Genomic DNA, 14,566 nt, shown 5'->3' with positions numbered 1-14,566 from the left:
CTAAAATTTTAAAAATTCTATCTGTGGCTCACATGGTGCTTCTGTGGGTCGGCTCTAGTTGAGAGCCATCTTCTCGGGGATAAGCTAAGCTTCTCATAGCCCTGGAGCAAGAGATCCTGTCGGCATTGAAACATTGTGTCCAATAGGGAACTGATTTTACTACCCACACACTTGATCTTTATATAATCCTGTGTAAACATATTTTCATGTTCAGCATCGCTGATGAAGGTTATTGTGGTATCTACCCAGAGGTTTTTTTTCACAATCACCGATTTGTATACATTTAAAGCATCCATTGAGACAAATCTCACACTAGACCAATGGTTCCTTTTTTTAAAAATGTGGTTTAAAAAAAAAGACAAAAACATTATTTTTTGGCTGCTCCAGGTTTTAGCTGCAGTGTGCAGGATCCACTTCTCTGACCAGGGATTGAACCTGGGTCCCCTGCATTGGGAATGCAGAGTCTTAGCCACTGGACCACCAGGGAAGTCCTAGACTGGTAGCTCTTAAATATGGTTTCCAGAGCAAGAGTTTTCCCTAGGAAACTTGTGAGAAATACAAATTCTTCTTCCTCATTCCAAATCCAGTGAATCAGAAACTCTGAAGATTGAAGCTTAGGACGTTATTGTTAAATCTTTCCGAGGGATTCTATTGAAGTCTAATATTTGAGCCAGCTCATTGGTAAAGACCCTGATGCTGGGAAAGATTGCAGGCAAAAGGAGAAGGAAGCAGCCGAGGATGAGATGGTTGGATGGCATCATTGGCTCAATGGATGTGAGTCTGAGCAAACTCCAGGGCAAAGAGAAAGACAGTTTGCTACAGTTCAGGGGGTCATAAAGAGTCAGACACAACAGAGTGCCTGAGCAATGATTTGAAATTCATTTGGCACTCTGGAATAAACACTAGGCTAGGACTGCCAGATAAAACTTAGATGCTCTTTTACATTTGATTATCAAACCAACTGAAAGGAATTTTTTAGTTTCTTTAAGTATGTCTTATGCAATCAGTCCTGCGTGTTCATTGGAAGGACTGATGCTGAAGCTGAAACTCCAATACTTTGGCCACCTGATGCGAAGAGTTGACTCATTGGAAAAGACCCTGATGCTGGGAGGGATTGGGGGCAGGAGGAGAAGGGGACGACAGAGGATGAGATGGCTGGATGGCATCACCGACTCCATGGACATGAGTTTGAGTAAACTCCAGGAGTTGGTGATGGACAGGGAAGCCTGGCGAGCTGTGATTCATGGGGTCAAAAAGAGTCAGACAAGACTGAGCGACTGAATTGATTGATTGATGTGATATTAGAGACAGACTTATACTAAAATATAAAAAAGCTTTACTGGCTTTACTGTTGTTCTAAAATTCAAATGTAACTGATGTTTCTGTATTTTATTTGTTAAATCTGGCAATTCTACTTTAAAATAGTGGGTATCAACCCAGACTGTAAATTAATTTAACTCATCTGGTATGGTCCCCAGGCATTGGGATAGATCTTTTTTTAACCCCAAGTTATTCTAATGCTCAGCTGCATGCTCCTACATCAAAGTAATGTTTTTAAACTTTAATATGCATTCAAGTCATCTGGAGATCTTGGTAAAACACAGATTCTGGTGCAGTATTTTGGGGGTGGGGCCTGAGATTTGGCCTTCCAGACAGACTCCCAAGTGATGTCGCTGCTTCTCGTCTGGGGACCACATTCTGAGAGCAGAGCAGAAAGAGCGCAGAGACCAGTGCTTTGACATCTGGTCAACGCCACCCAGGAGGCTACCTGGAAGACAACCACGCGTCAGGGAAGAGGTTCCAAGTACCTAGACCGCAGAGTCTCGAAAGGGAGACACCTCATCTGTCCCAGGAGGAAAGGCTTTATGGCAGAAGTGGCATTTTTTAAATCTTATAGTACATTTAAAACAACATGGCTGCAGTATTTTGCAAGAGATAAAAACTGGTGCTGCAGATGCTGCCATGAAAACAAATGAAAACTTGTAAAACACGTGCTCTTGACTTTCCAACCAGAGAGCAGGCAGAGGCTGGAGCAGCAGTAAGGGCAATGTTGTTGTTGTTCAGTCATTAAGCCACTGAGTCACTGAGTCCTTAAGTCGTGGATTCTTTTGCAACCCCATGGACTGTAGCCCGCCAGGTTCTTCTGCTGGAATATAAAAAAGTAATACTTAGAAAACAATTTTTAAATGTATCTAATGGACTATGGCTCTGATTAAGGAGATGGGAATAGTTATCTATTGCTATGTAAAAACTATGCTAGCGTTCGTTAGTTTTAAATAACTGTCATTTATCAAGTTTTAGAATTGGATGCTGTGAGTTGCTCCCTCATGAGGCCTCAGCAGGAGGATTGATGGGGGTCAGAACTGCCTGCTGTTCACTCTCAAAAAGGCTAGACCAGATTTCATCACTTGGTGGCAACAGTGTTCTCAGAGGACAAACCCCAGTACCCAGGGCTTTCTTTATAAGCCTCAGCATCTGTGCGTTTACTAACATCCCATTGGCCAAAGTAAGTCACATGGCCAAATCCAGTGTTAACGTATGGGGGACTCCCCAAAAAGGCATGGTTACTAGGGGTGTGTTTCACTGCCAATCTTTATTATTGCAATTTACCCCAGAGGGCTAATGTCAGGTAATGTATTGATTAGAGAGCAGAGTATAAATAGGAAAAATAGTAGGAAATAAAGCTTGAGAAACAGATCATTACTTGAAATTCATGCAATATGAATGAATGCAATATGCCAGAAATGAGTGCAATATGCCAGATCAGAGGGAATCCGAGATCGTTTAGACAGAAAAGCCCCATAGGCACAGGCCAGGATAGTCTTTTTTTTTTTTTTTTTTTTTACTCTGGTGGGTCTTTGCTGCTACACGCAGGCTTTCCCTAGTTGTGCTAAGCAGGGGGTACTCTTAGATGCAGTGTGCTGGCTTCTCATTGCGGTGGCTTCTCTCTAGAGCATGGGCTCGAGGCGCTCAGGGCTCGGGAGTTGCAGCTCCTGGGCTCCAGAGCACAGGCTCAGTAGTGGCGGTACATGGGCTCATTGCTCCCAGGCATGTGGTATCATCCCGGACGAGGGATCAAACCAGCGGCCCCTGAATTTCAAGGCGGATTGCTAACCGCTGGACCACCAGGGAAGACCCAAGATAGTCTTTTAATCCCAAGAATCAGTCGGTGTTCTCAGGCAGCCTGCAATAGAAACTGCCCCATACAGAATTAATTGAATTATCTCATTGGAAAGAGGTCACAGAATTGAAGGAAACACTGCGCAACCAAGTCTCAGGAAGAAGACAACCCAGATGACACTCCTGAACCTGAGTTCAAGGAGCAGGACCCAATAGCAAGTGTTTCCAAGACACTGTTAAAATGAATCAGGACCCAAGATTCTCTCCACCCAAGATTCAAACTTCCGAGACAAAATCCTAAGGGTCTCTATGAGTCATCGCTCACTGTCTGGCTGAGGTTAGGAACAGCCTCCTGGTCAACAGTCCCGAAAGGAATGCATGCAGTGGGGACAGATAATTTTGCAAGGAATTTCCAAAAACAGGCAAACAACTGAAAAGGCATGAAGAGGCACAAGAAACGATACTCAACATCACTCACTGTTAGAGGAAACGCAAATCAAAACTACAATGGGGTATCACCTCACAGGGATCAGAAAGGCCATCAAAGACAGCAGCAACAACTACAAAAATCTGCAAACAATAAATGCTGGAGAGGGTGTGAAGAAAAGGGAATCTCCCTACACTGTTGATAGGAGTGTGAAAATCCCATGGACAGAGAAGCCTGGTGGGCTACAGTCCACGGAATCGAAAGAGTTGGACTTGACTCAGTGACTAAACCACAGCCATTATGGAGAAGAGTTTGGAAGTTCCTTAAAAAAACTAAAAATGGAGCTACCAGGTGACCCAACCCCAATCCCAGGATTGCTCAACAACTCAAAAACCAAATAGCTCAAAGAAAGCCAACCCCACACTCCTTATTCCACAGCCTTCTTGTTACTTGGGCCACATTCAATATATATTCCACATTCCGGTTCTCCAACCCTATTTCCCTTCATGGATTTCCTCTTCAATGCAACCCTTCGGCCCTCACATTTGGCACAGTTTTTTTCTGGCTCTTCCTCAACCACAGTTTGGATTTTTTTTTTTTGTAAACTCTTCTGATTTGCTTTACATGGTCCATTCAACTTGCCTCTGGACTCCCTCCATGCACCCCTAATCCAGTCTTCCTCTCCCGCCCCTACCTGCCCCCCAATATCAAACCTACTCCTGCCCAGCTCCACAGACCTTTCAAGAAGGACTTGGGCAACAGAACGGAACTGTATTTTAGGGAAATTAATCTGACCACCATGTGTAGGGCAGGCTGGAGGCAGCAGGCTAGCTGGGAGCCTTCTACAAAATGTGAGAATCTGAACATGGAATGAACAGGGAATGGAAAGTGAATAAAAATGAAATGAAAGACACAGGCCCTTGGAATTTTATTGGGCTGTCAGGGGAACCATTTGATATCACTGAAGTCTTGATTTGAGGGTGTAAGGAGGAAGAAGCTTTCTAAAGTGGAAGCAGTGGGTATTGGACTATTGTTAAAGAATTTTGGTGAAAAAAATTACAGTGAGATGCAAAAACTGGGTTAAATTAGAGTCATGGAAAATGATTTGTAAGTACTTTAAACATTTTACTTTAACTAAAACATACATATACCTTTATTCATGAGTATTTTGAGTCAGAGTCCAAGTCTTTGAGTAAGTGACTGACTTCTGCTGAATCATCACAGGGTATCTTGATCCTAAATTTTGTTGTTCTTCAGTCACTAAGTTGTGTCCAACTCTTTACAATCCTAAGGACTGCAGCACGCCATGCTCCTCTGCCTTCCACCATTACCCAGAGCTTGCTCAAATTCATGTCCATTGAGTCGGTGATGCCATCCAACCGTCTCATCCTCTGTTGCCCCCTTCTCTTCCCGCCTTCAATCTTTCCCAGCATCAGGGTCTTTTCCAATGAATCAGCTCTTCTCATCATGTGCTCTAAGTTTTGGAGTTTCAGCTTCAGGATCAGTCCTTCCAATGTACGTTCAGGGTTCATTTATTTAGGATTGACTTGTTTGATCTCCAAGGAACTCTTAAGAGTCTTTTCCAGCACCACAATTCAAAAGTGTCAATTCTTAGGCACTCAGCCTTCTTTTTGTTCTCACATCCATACACAACTACTGGAAAAGCCATAGCTTTGACTATACAGACCTTTACTGGCAAAGTTATGTCTCTGCTTTTTAATACACTGTGTAGGTTTGTCATAGTTTTCCTTCCAGGAACAAGCATCTTTTAATTTCATGGCAGCAGTCACCGTCCACAGTGATTTTAGAGCCCAAGAAAATAAAGTCTGCGATTGTTTCCACTTTTTCCCCAGTCTTTGCCGTAAAGTGATGGGATCAGATGCCATGATTTTAGTCTTTTTTCAATATTGAGTTTCAAGCCAGCTTTTTCGCTCTCCTCTTTGACTCTCATCAAGAGGCTCTTTAGTTCCTCTGCACTTTCTGCCATTAGAGTGCTATTATCTGCATCATTAAAGGTGGTCGTTATTTCTCCCGGCCATCTTATTCAAGCTTGTGATTCATCCAGCCCAGCATTTCCCATGATGTACTATGCAGATAAGTTAGTAGGCAGGGTGACAATATACAGCCTTGTCGTACTTCTTCCTAATTTTGAACCAGTTAGTTGTTCCATGTCTAGTTCTAGCTGTGGCTTGTTGACTCCATACAGGTTTCTCTGGAGACAGGTAAAGTGGTCTGATATCCCCATCTCTTTAAGAGTTTTCCACAGTTGGTGGTGAGCCACACAGTCAAAGGTTTTGGCATAGTCAGTGAAGTACAAGTAGATGCTTTCCTGGAACTCTCTTGCTTTCTCCATGATCCCACAAATGTTGGCAATTTGATCTCTGGTTCCTCTGCCTTTTCAAAACCCAGCTTGTACAAGCGGGAGCTCTTGGTTCACACACTGCTGACGCCTAGCTTGAAGGATTTTGAGCATAACCTTGCTAGTATATGAAATGAGCGCAATTGTATGGCAGTTTGAAAATTCTTTGGCATTGCCCTTCTTTGGGATTAGAGTGAAAACTGACTTTTTCCAGTCCTGTGGCCCTGCTGAGTTTTCCAAATTTGATGATATATTGAGAGAAGCACTTTAACAGCATCATTTTGTAAAAAAAGATTTTCAACAGCTCAGCTGGAATTCCATCACCTCCACTAGCTTTGTTCATAGTAATGCTTCCTAAGGCTTCCTTGACTTCACACCCCAGGATGTCCAAGTCTAGGTTAGTGACCACACCATCGTGGTTATCCAGGTAATTAAGACCTTTTTTGTATAGTTCTTCTGTATACTCTTGCCAGCCCTTCCTGATTCTAAATACATACACTCAAAAGGCCATGTCTTAGAATGTCCAAATTCAGTTCCTCTAAAAAAAGCAGAGACTTAAACACGCTTATGAAGCAATCTAAGTCTAGGACTCTTCTTGATTTTTACTATTTCTCCTAACCCATTAATTTTCTTACCTGTACCTATTTTAAAAGCAAACAATTTTTATGAATCTGCTTTGAACCTTCAAAAGTTTCAACTTGTTTTCATAAAAACAACTACTCTTCTTTTTTTACACTATTTTATCAGTTTATACACTATTTAAATAAATTGAAAAAATAAAATGCAGTGTAGAACTGGCACAAACAGGTCTGGGGAAAATGTAATTGAGACTTAGTAAGCAGATGATTCACTGGTATAAATCAAAGTGTCTGGGAGTTCTAGAGACATACCTTACCAGCTGCCAGTATCCAGAGGCAGAGTTATAGATTATGTACTACTAGCTTGAAGGATAGAGGGGTATCAACAAATTGGTAATGTAACGTCCTTACTGATTATTGAAAGATCATTAATTATATTAAACAGTACAGGGTTTTATGAGGAGCTGTTTGTTTTGCATGCACGAGGCATTGATTTAATAGACTTGCTGTTGTCTTTCAGTCACCAAGTGGGGTCCGATTTTTTGTGACCCCATGGACTGCAGCATGCCAGGCTTCCCTGTCCATCCCTGCACTCCCAGAGCTTACTCAAACTCATGTCCATTGAGTCAGTGATGCCATCCAACCATCTCATCCTCTGTTGTCCCCTTCTCCTTCTGCCTTCAACCTTTCCCAGCATCAGGGTCTTTTCAAATGAGTCCATTCTTCGCATCAGGTGGCCAAAGTATTGGAGTTTTGGCTCCAGCATCAGTCCTTCCAATGAATATTCAGGACTGATCTTCTTTAGGATGGACTGGTTGGATCTCCTTGCAGTGCAAGGGACTCTCAAGAGTCTTCTTCAACACCACAGTTCAAAAGCATCAATTCTTCGGCACTTAGCTTTCTTCACAGTCCAACTCTCACATCCATACATGACCACTGGAAAAACCATAGCTTTGACTAGACAGACCTTTGTTGGTAAAGTAATGTCTCTGCTTTTTAATATGCTGTCTAAGTTGGTCATAGCTTTTCTTCCAAGGAGCAAGCGTCTTTCTCTTTTTTGAAGTGGAGTACAGTTGCTTAGCAACACTGCGTTCGTTTCCGCTGCACTGCAAAGTGGACCGGCTCTGTGCACACGCACCCCTCCCTCGTGGCCCTCCCTCCCGCTCCCCCCCCCCCCCACCCTCTAGGTCATCGTGCAGGGCCGGGCCAGCTCCCTGGGCGACAGCAGCAGCTTCCCACCAGTGTCCGTTTTACATGGTCGAGTATACATGCCAGTCCCGATCTAATTCATCCCTCCTCACCTCCTCCCCGCCTGTGTCCACACATTTGTTCTCTACATCTGCATCTCTAGTCCTGCCTTGAAAATAGGTTCATCTGTGCCATTTGTCTAGATTCCACATCTATGCACTAATATACGATTCTTGTTTTTCTCTTTACTTCATTCTGTATGATAGTCTCCAGGTCCATCCACATCTCTGCAGTTCTGTACTCTGGGGAAACTTTCTTCTTTAATTTCAAATCTCCACTAGGCTGACTTCCCATGGCTGCTACATGTATTACAAATGTTTACTTATTGCCTGTTTCCCTGTTAAAATCTATGAGTAATTGTGAGGGCAGAGGCTATGGCTGTTTGGGCTCACCTAAGTCAGGAAGTCAGTAAATATTTGTTGAAGGAACAATGATATACTTTGCTCCTGCTAAGGCTGTATCCTGCTCTCAGCAACTACAATGTTCAATAGTCCTAAACCACTCAAGTACTGACGGTACAAGACAAATGGGTGAAACCCCACTATGTGACACTGACATGTATTACCACCTTAAGACCTATATCATAGAGTCGATATTTGCTTAATCAACAGTGATATATTGGGTTGACCAAAAAATTCATTCAGATTTTTCCATAGATGCTTTTTGAAAAAACCCAAATGAACTTTTTGGCCAAGGCTATACTTTGTCCCAAGGCTACGTTTCTAGTTCTCAGCAACTACGGCTTTACATAATTCTAAACCATTCAGGTACCGACTGGGTGTTCCATACAAAACAAACAGATAAAACCCTACCTCACAGCATTTGCAAATATTTATATATATTACCACAGGATGGCTTTCAATTTAATTGGAAGTGTATGCTAGCTAATCCTTCCTCAATAATACATATTGTAATCAATAAACCTCCCTTTCCACGATGGCCCCTGTACCGTCAGTAATAAAAGCAAAAGTAATTTTGAAAGTCTGCTTAAAAATCTGAGGTTGAAAACAACAATTTTAAACAGGCCAGGAGGTTCATTTTCAAGCAATAATTGGATCATGAATGACTTTTAATGAAAAAGTAAAGACTTAGAGAAGGAAATGGCAACCCACTCCAGTGTTCTTGCCTGGAGAATCCCAGGGACGGGGGAGCCTGGTGGGCTGCCGTCTACGGGGTCGCACAGAGTTGGACACGACTGAAGCGACTTAGCAGCAGCAGCAAAGAATTGCCATGTGTATTGATCAAGAATGTATTACTATTTTATTCTAGGCTGTGAGATTTCAGAAGCAATGCCTACAGACAGCACTTGTTCTGGAACTTTGTTCGTTAATGTCAACTACTCCTCATCACTTAATGCTTTACAGTAAATATAAGGAAGCCATCAAATGTGTCATGGCACTCTCAAAGCACTCTCAACAACACCCTCAAATGTACATTATGTAAAGTACCAGTTTCTTCATGCAAACATTTTCCAATCATCTCCTTATAATGGTTTTGTTATATAATTATGCTTTCCCTATAAACCTAAGCCCTTCCTCTGGATATAAATTTTTAATGCCAATTGGAATCACTAGAAGTGTTTTCTATCTCATCCACAAACATTTTTATTTAATCTTTGTTCTCATATTGCTAGCTGCTTCCCAAAGCTTTGTGTCAGATTCATCTATTTCTTCTCCCTTGTGTCTTTTCCGTGCCTCTCCACATAAACACACTATAAGTGAAAGTCGCTCAGTCGTGTCTGACTCTTTGCAACCCCATGGACTATACAGGCCATGGAATTCTCCAGGCCAGAATACTGGAGTGGGTAGCCTTTCCCTTCTCCAGGGGATCTTCCTGACCCAGGAATCGACCCGGGGTCTCTGACATTGCAGGCGGATTCTTCACTAGCTGAGCTACCAGGGAAGCCCAAGGGATTGCAAAAGAACATAAAGTAGAAGTTCCCTTCAGAAAGACTACTTTGATATTTCTGGGGGCAAGTGTACCCTTGTTTTACTACACAATCAAACCCGTGTGCTGTTTCTGACTTTTTTTGTCTGCATCAATATTTTCATCAAAGATCATAAAATCCATGAGAAGAGGAAACTTTTTTATCCTTTGCCACTCTAAGTTGTTAATATCATGGCAAATAAAAGGAAGGGCAGGCAATGAAATTTTTTGAATCATGAATATCTTTTAAATTCTTTATCCTTTGTCAGGAAACCAGCAAGTTAAAATAGAACATTCAAAATTTAAATAAATAAGAGCCCAAGATCAGGAAATAGACAATCCTAGAGTGTAATAGTTAACACTGTTTTGCTTTTATGAAACAAGGATAACAAATTCAAACGTGAATAAAAAAATATTATTTTTAAACAAGTCATTAGTTTGAGCTTTTTTTTTCTTTTAATGATGACTGTAGCCAGTGCATTTTTTTTTAAAATAACAAACTCTTAATTATCAGTTGAGGAGAATGTACAAATCTCAGGATTCCTGCTTCAAATTTAGACAGTGAGGACAGTAACTATGACAACATGTCGCCACCTAGTGGACATTTCAGAAAATGCCCAGACATCCAGGTTTCTGTTATCGTCATTATACTTAGGATGATAAAAACCAGGATTCAGGGAAACTTTTCACGCTGCCCTAAACAGTGCTCTGGTTTCACATGATGGTCATAAGTGCTATAATCATCATCATTTGCACTGTAAAATCAAGTGTCAACTCTAGAAGGCAGAAATGAGAAACGCCTAATATTTATTGAGCATCTACTTTGTCCCAAGTTTACCTAGATTAGTTTATACAATTATGAGATCATCTGACATACATAGCTCCATATTTTACAAAGTAAGAAACCAGAGCATAGGACAATTAAGTAACTCACCCAGGTCACTTGGTCCTAAGCTGTGCAGCTGAGGTTTGAACGTAGAGCCCACATTGTTAACTGAATAGAGATCACTCCGTCTCCCAGGTTATCTTGTGCAAAAGACAGGGAATGGCCATCACTAAAATATTGCACTGGGGGTGAGGTGTTTCATGTTTTTTATTGAATGTATATGACCCTTTCGAACTGTAGTGCTGGAGAAGACTCTTGAGAGTCCGTGGGACTTCAAGGAGATCAAACCAGTCAATTCTGAAGGAAATCAACCCTGAACATTCACAGAAAGGACAGATGCTGAAGCTGATGCTCCAATACCTTGACCACCTGATGTGAAGAGCCAACTCATTGGAAAAGACCCTGATGCTGGGAAAGATTGAAGGCAGGAGGAGAAGGGGACGACAGTGAGATGAGATGGTTGGATGGCATCACTGTCTCAATGGGCATGAGTTAGAGCAAGCTCTGGGAGATGGTGAAGGACAGGGAAGCCTGGTGTGCTGCAGTCCATGGAGCTGCAGAGTCAGACACAACTGAGTGACTGAAAAACATCAACAATGATACTTGGAGTAGCTCTAGGCTTCCAAGAAGGAAAACCAGAGGCCCTCAAGCAGTGAGTTCCTTGGGCTGGAGCAGAGAAGGCGGCTGGGCTGGAGTTGGATCGCTGTAGCCACACCCTCCTCACCCCTTTGCAGCAAGCATCTCCCGAACTCAAACTTTTGCTGTCCAGTTACTGAGCGATCACTGTTTAGGGGCCACGATATTATCGGTGAAGCTAATCCGGAATCTGTGAACGTTTGGTCGAGTTAGTCCCCTTTCGCCTGTTTTCCTGAGCCCCACCAGCCTCTCTTGCTGCAGTAGAAGAGAGGAAACTTTGAATCTAAGAACTAAAACGTCAACGGATTGTCTGCCTGCTCGGGCTGGAATTTGCATGTGGAATGAAGGAGAGACAGTGTTTTCCTCCAACACACAGCGATTTGTGTGAACCTTTTCTTTCTAGCACTTGGCTCTGTTATAATGAATATTTCCATCACCTGCACCTTTGCCTCACACAGGCTCCTAAGTGCAAAAAACAAACAAACCAAAAGAAAAAAAAAACAGAATTAGCATCTCGTACCCTCTGGTATCCAGCACAATGCCAGACCTCTGGTATTTATTTAATACATTTTTTTTGTATGAATAAAATAAATAATTTGCCCATTAGTCGCTCAGTTGTATCTGACTTGACTCTTTGCGACCCCATGGACTGTAGCCCACCAGGCTCCTCTGTCCATGAAATTCTTCAGGCAGGAGTACTGGAGTGGCTTGCCATTCCCTTCTCCTGACTCAAGAATCAAGCCCACGCCTCCTGCATTGCAGGCAGATTCTTTACCATCTGAACCACCAGGGAAGCCGCATAAAATAAATTTAGGTATATCTGAAAGTCAATAACTAAATTTATTAAATTTTATATAAAGTTAAGTATATCTAAAATTAAAACACTTGATAAGCAATTTGGTGGTGTGCTGGTTTTCTCAGCTCGGTTGTTACTTTGCACTGAAAACGATATAGGGAATCCTTTTAGAGTTTTTTTTTTTTTAATATTATTGGTAATTTATGTCAACCAAACAAAATTCATAATTGGGAAATAACATAGCTGGGTCTATGCTGATGAGGAATAATTAAATTGTGTATGCAAATGTTTAGGTCAATAAAATGGCAATGCAATTTAAAAGTCAAACTAAAGCAAACAAATTAATAATCACCACTCTTCCAGAAAATCAGAAATTTAAGAATTTCTGGGCCTGTATGTATGATTTTAGAAGAAACATTCCACATCACAGGTCCCAGAAGGCTCCCCAGGTATGTTCTCACCAACATCGCAGGGGACAGAAGACAGAACAAGGGGAAACACGCCTGGGCCCCTGTGGCCTGGACTTGGAACCATCACACTGTGGCTTCCGCTGTAGTCAGTTTACCAAAGTGAGTTACAAGTTCGGCCCAAACCCAAGGTGGGTGGGCGGGAACAGAGTTCACCTTTGACTACAAGTGCAGCTTCCCATGGCAGAGGGCACGAGTTCAGGAAGGAATCAGAAATATTTGAAAGTGTTTGTCACTCAGTCGTGTCTGACTCTTTCTGATCCCATGGACTGCAGCACACCAGGCTTCCCTGTCCTTCACCACCTCCCGGAGCTTGCTCAAACTCATGTCCATCGAGTCGGTGATGCCATCCAGCCATCTCATCCTCTGTCATCCCCTTCTCTTCCTGCCCTCCATCTTTCCCAGAATCAGGGTCTTTTCCAGTGAGTTGGCTCTTCTCAACAGGTGGCCAAATTATTGGAGTTTCAGCTTCCGTAGGAGGGGTGTAATAGATGGTGTTCATGGCCCCAAGTTTGTTTATTTGTTTTCAATCACAGAAAACTTGGGGCCATGAACACCATCTACTATACCTCTTCTGGCCCATGCTCTACATAGATACTACACGTAAGCCATACTCTTAACTCAAGCACCCTAAACCATCATGTCTCAAATTTCTATACTATTCGGGCAGGTCTATATTCAAGGGAGCCTCTAGCTTCAGCCAACTGCTGTGCCAGAATTAGCCATGCTCTGAATGTGACTCTACAGTAATTTAATGAAGCAAGGAACATTTCGGTTACCTAAGGAAAATCAAATATAAGGGACAAATAAATAGATGAAGAAACTGATGTCCTTATAAAGCATCATTCTAAGCCCAGCTCCATACTGGAGGCTGGGGAAGGGATATTGACACAGTTTTCATGAGACAACAATTCTCTAATGACCTCAGCATAAGGTACCCAAGTTACATAGTGTGGAGGAAGGACTTTAAAAGACAGCAAGCAGGATCGAAGACAGTAGACACAAACAACATAAGCCAAGTAAACAAAAAACGGAGGCCCATATTCTTCAACGCTTGGCCTCAAAAGGATGGTGCATGTTTGTGCATATATGTACTTCTCGTGGTATGTATATACCAGACACGGCTTCCCAGGTGGTACTGGTGATAAAGAACCTGCCTGCCAATCAGGAGACGTAAGAGACGCAGGTTCGGTCCCTGGGTGGGGAAGATCCCCTGGAGGAGGGCATGGCAACCCACTCCAGGATTCTTGCCTGGAGAATCCCATGGACAGAGGAGCCTGGTGGGCTACAGTCCATAGAGGGGCCTAGAGTCAGACACGACTGGAGAGAATAGCACGCCCACAGGTATGTACCAGACAAGCATCTACAATCCCCACTCCCTTCTCTCCAGGCTCCTGGGTTTTCCTTGAATAATTTCTTCTCCTTTGAAACATGCCTTTATCATACACTTTAAATTTATTTTAAATCTGTGGGAAGAGTTTGGAAAGGGCTGTGACTTAACGAGTATAGGCTTTACTTTGGTGTTGAACCCCAGAATCAACGAATCTGGAGACAGAAAAGTAGAGACTTGACCTGGCTCTCAAAGACCTTACAACAGAGTTGGGCTAGCATGCATGAGTCCACAGTAAACAGGGCAAGATAGACTGGATTTGGAGCTAAATCCAGTGGTGTAGACTGGGAGCTCTTGGGAGAAGTGCAACCATTAGGAAGACACACTTCCTGCCCAGAAAATTTGCCGCTGCCCCAGTGGATTTTGGAATTACAGAGCTAACAAGTCATGTCTAAGACCCAGAGGAAGCCACCATTTCTCCATGAACCTTGACTTGCTTCTGCAACCTCAGAGATGGCTGTGCACCCAGTCCTTAGAATATCCAGAATTTTACCACGTAATTGGATATCTAATTGTATATTTTTTTTCCTAGCAATCTTTGCTGTGTTTTCAGGATGGTTAGTCTTCCACTTTTACCAGATTGCAAACCCACTAAGGCCTGCGAACATATGTGTCTGCATAACATTGAATGAGACCTTCGAGATCTTTCTGTATAATCTTTCCATTTCTACAGCTGGGAACATCAAAGACTAACAAGTTGTGACTCACCCAAAGCTCTTACAGGCCCTTCAAG

The 14,566-nt window shown here is 42.5% G+C and overlaps 1 non-coding gene across 1 annotated transcript; it reads right to left on the bottom strand.

Annotated features, from left to right (window-relative positions):
* Positions 1-414: 414 nt before the first annotated feature.
* On the bottom strand, positions 415-487 carry TRNAG-CCC (transfer RNA glycine (anticodon CCC)). The gene has a single exon. It is a non-coding gene; the product is annotated as a tRNA-Gly (tRNA).
* Between the last annotated feature and the right edge of the window lie 14,079 nt (positions 488-14,566).

This window comes from Odocoileus virginianus, chromosome 22 (genome assembly GCF_023699985.2).
Source record: "Odocoileus virginianus isolate 20LAN1187 ecotype Illinois chromosome 22, Ovbor_1.2, whole genome shotgun sequence".
Taxonomy (NCBI): domain Eukaryota; kingdom Metazoa; phylum Chordata; class Mammalia; order Artiodactyla; family Cervidae; genus Odocoileus; species Odocoileus virginianus.
The sequence above is the reverse complement of the archived record's forward strand: the minus strand, read 5'-3'. Positions and strand labels throughout refer to the sequence as shown.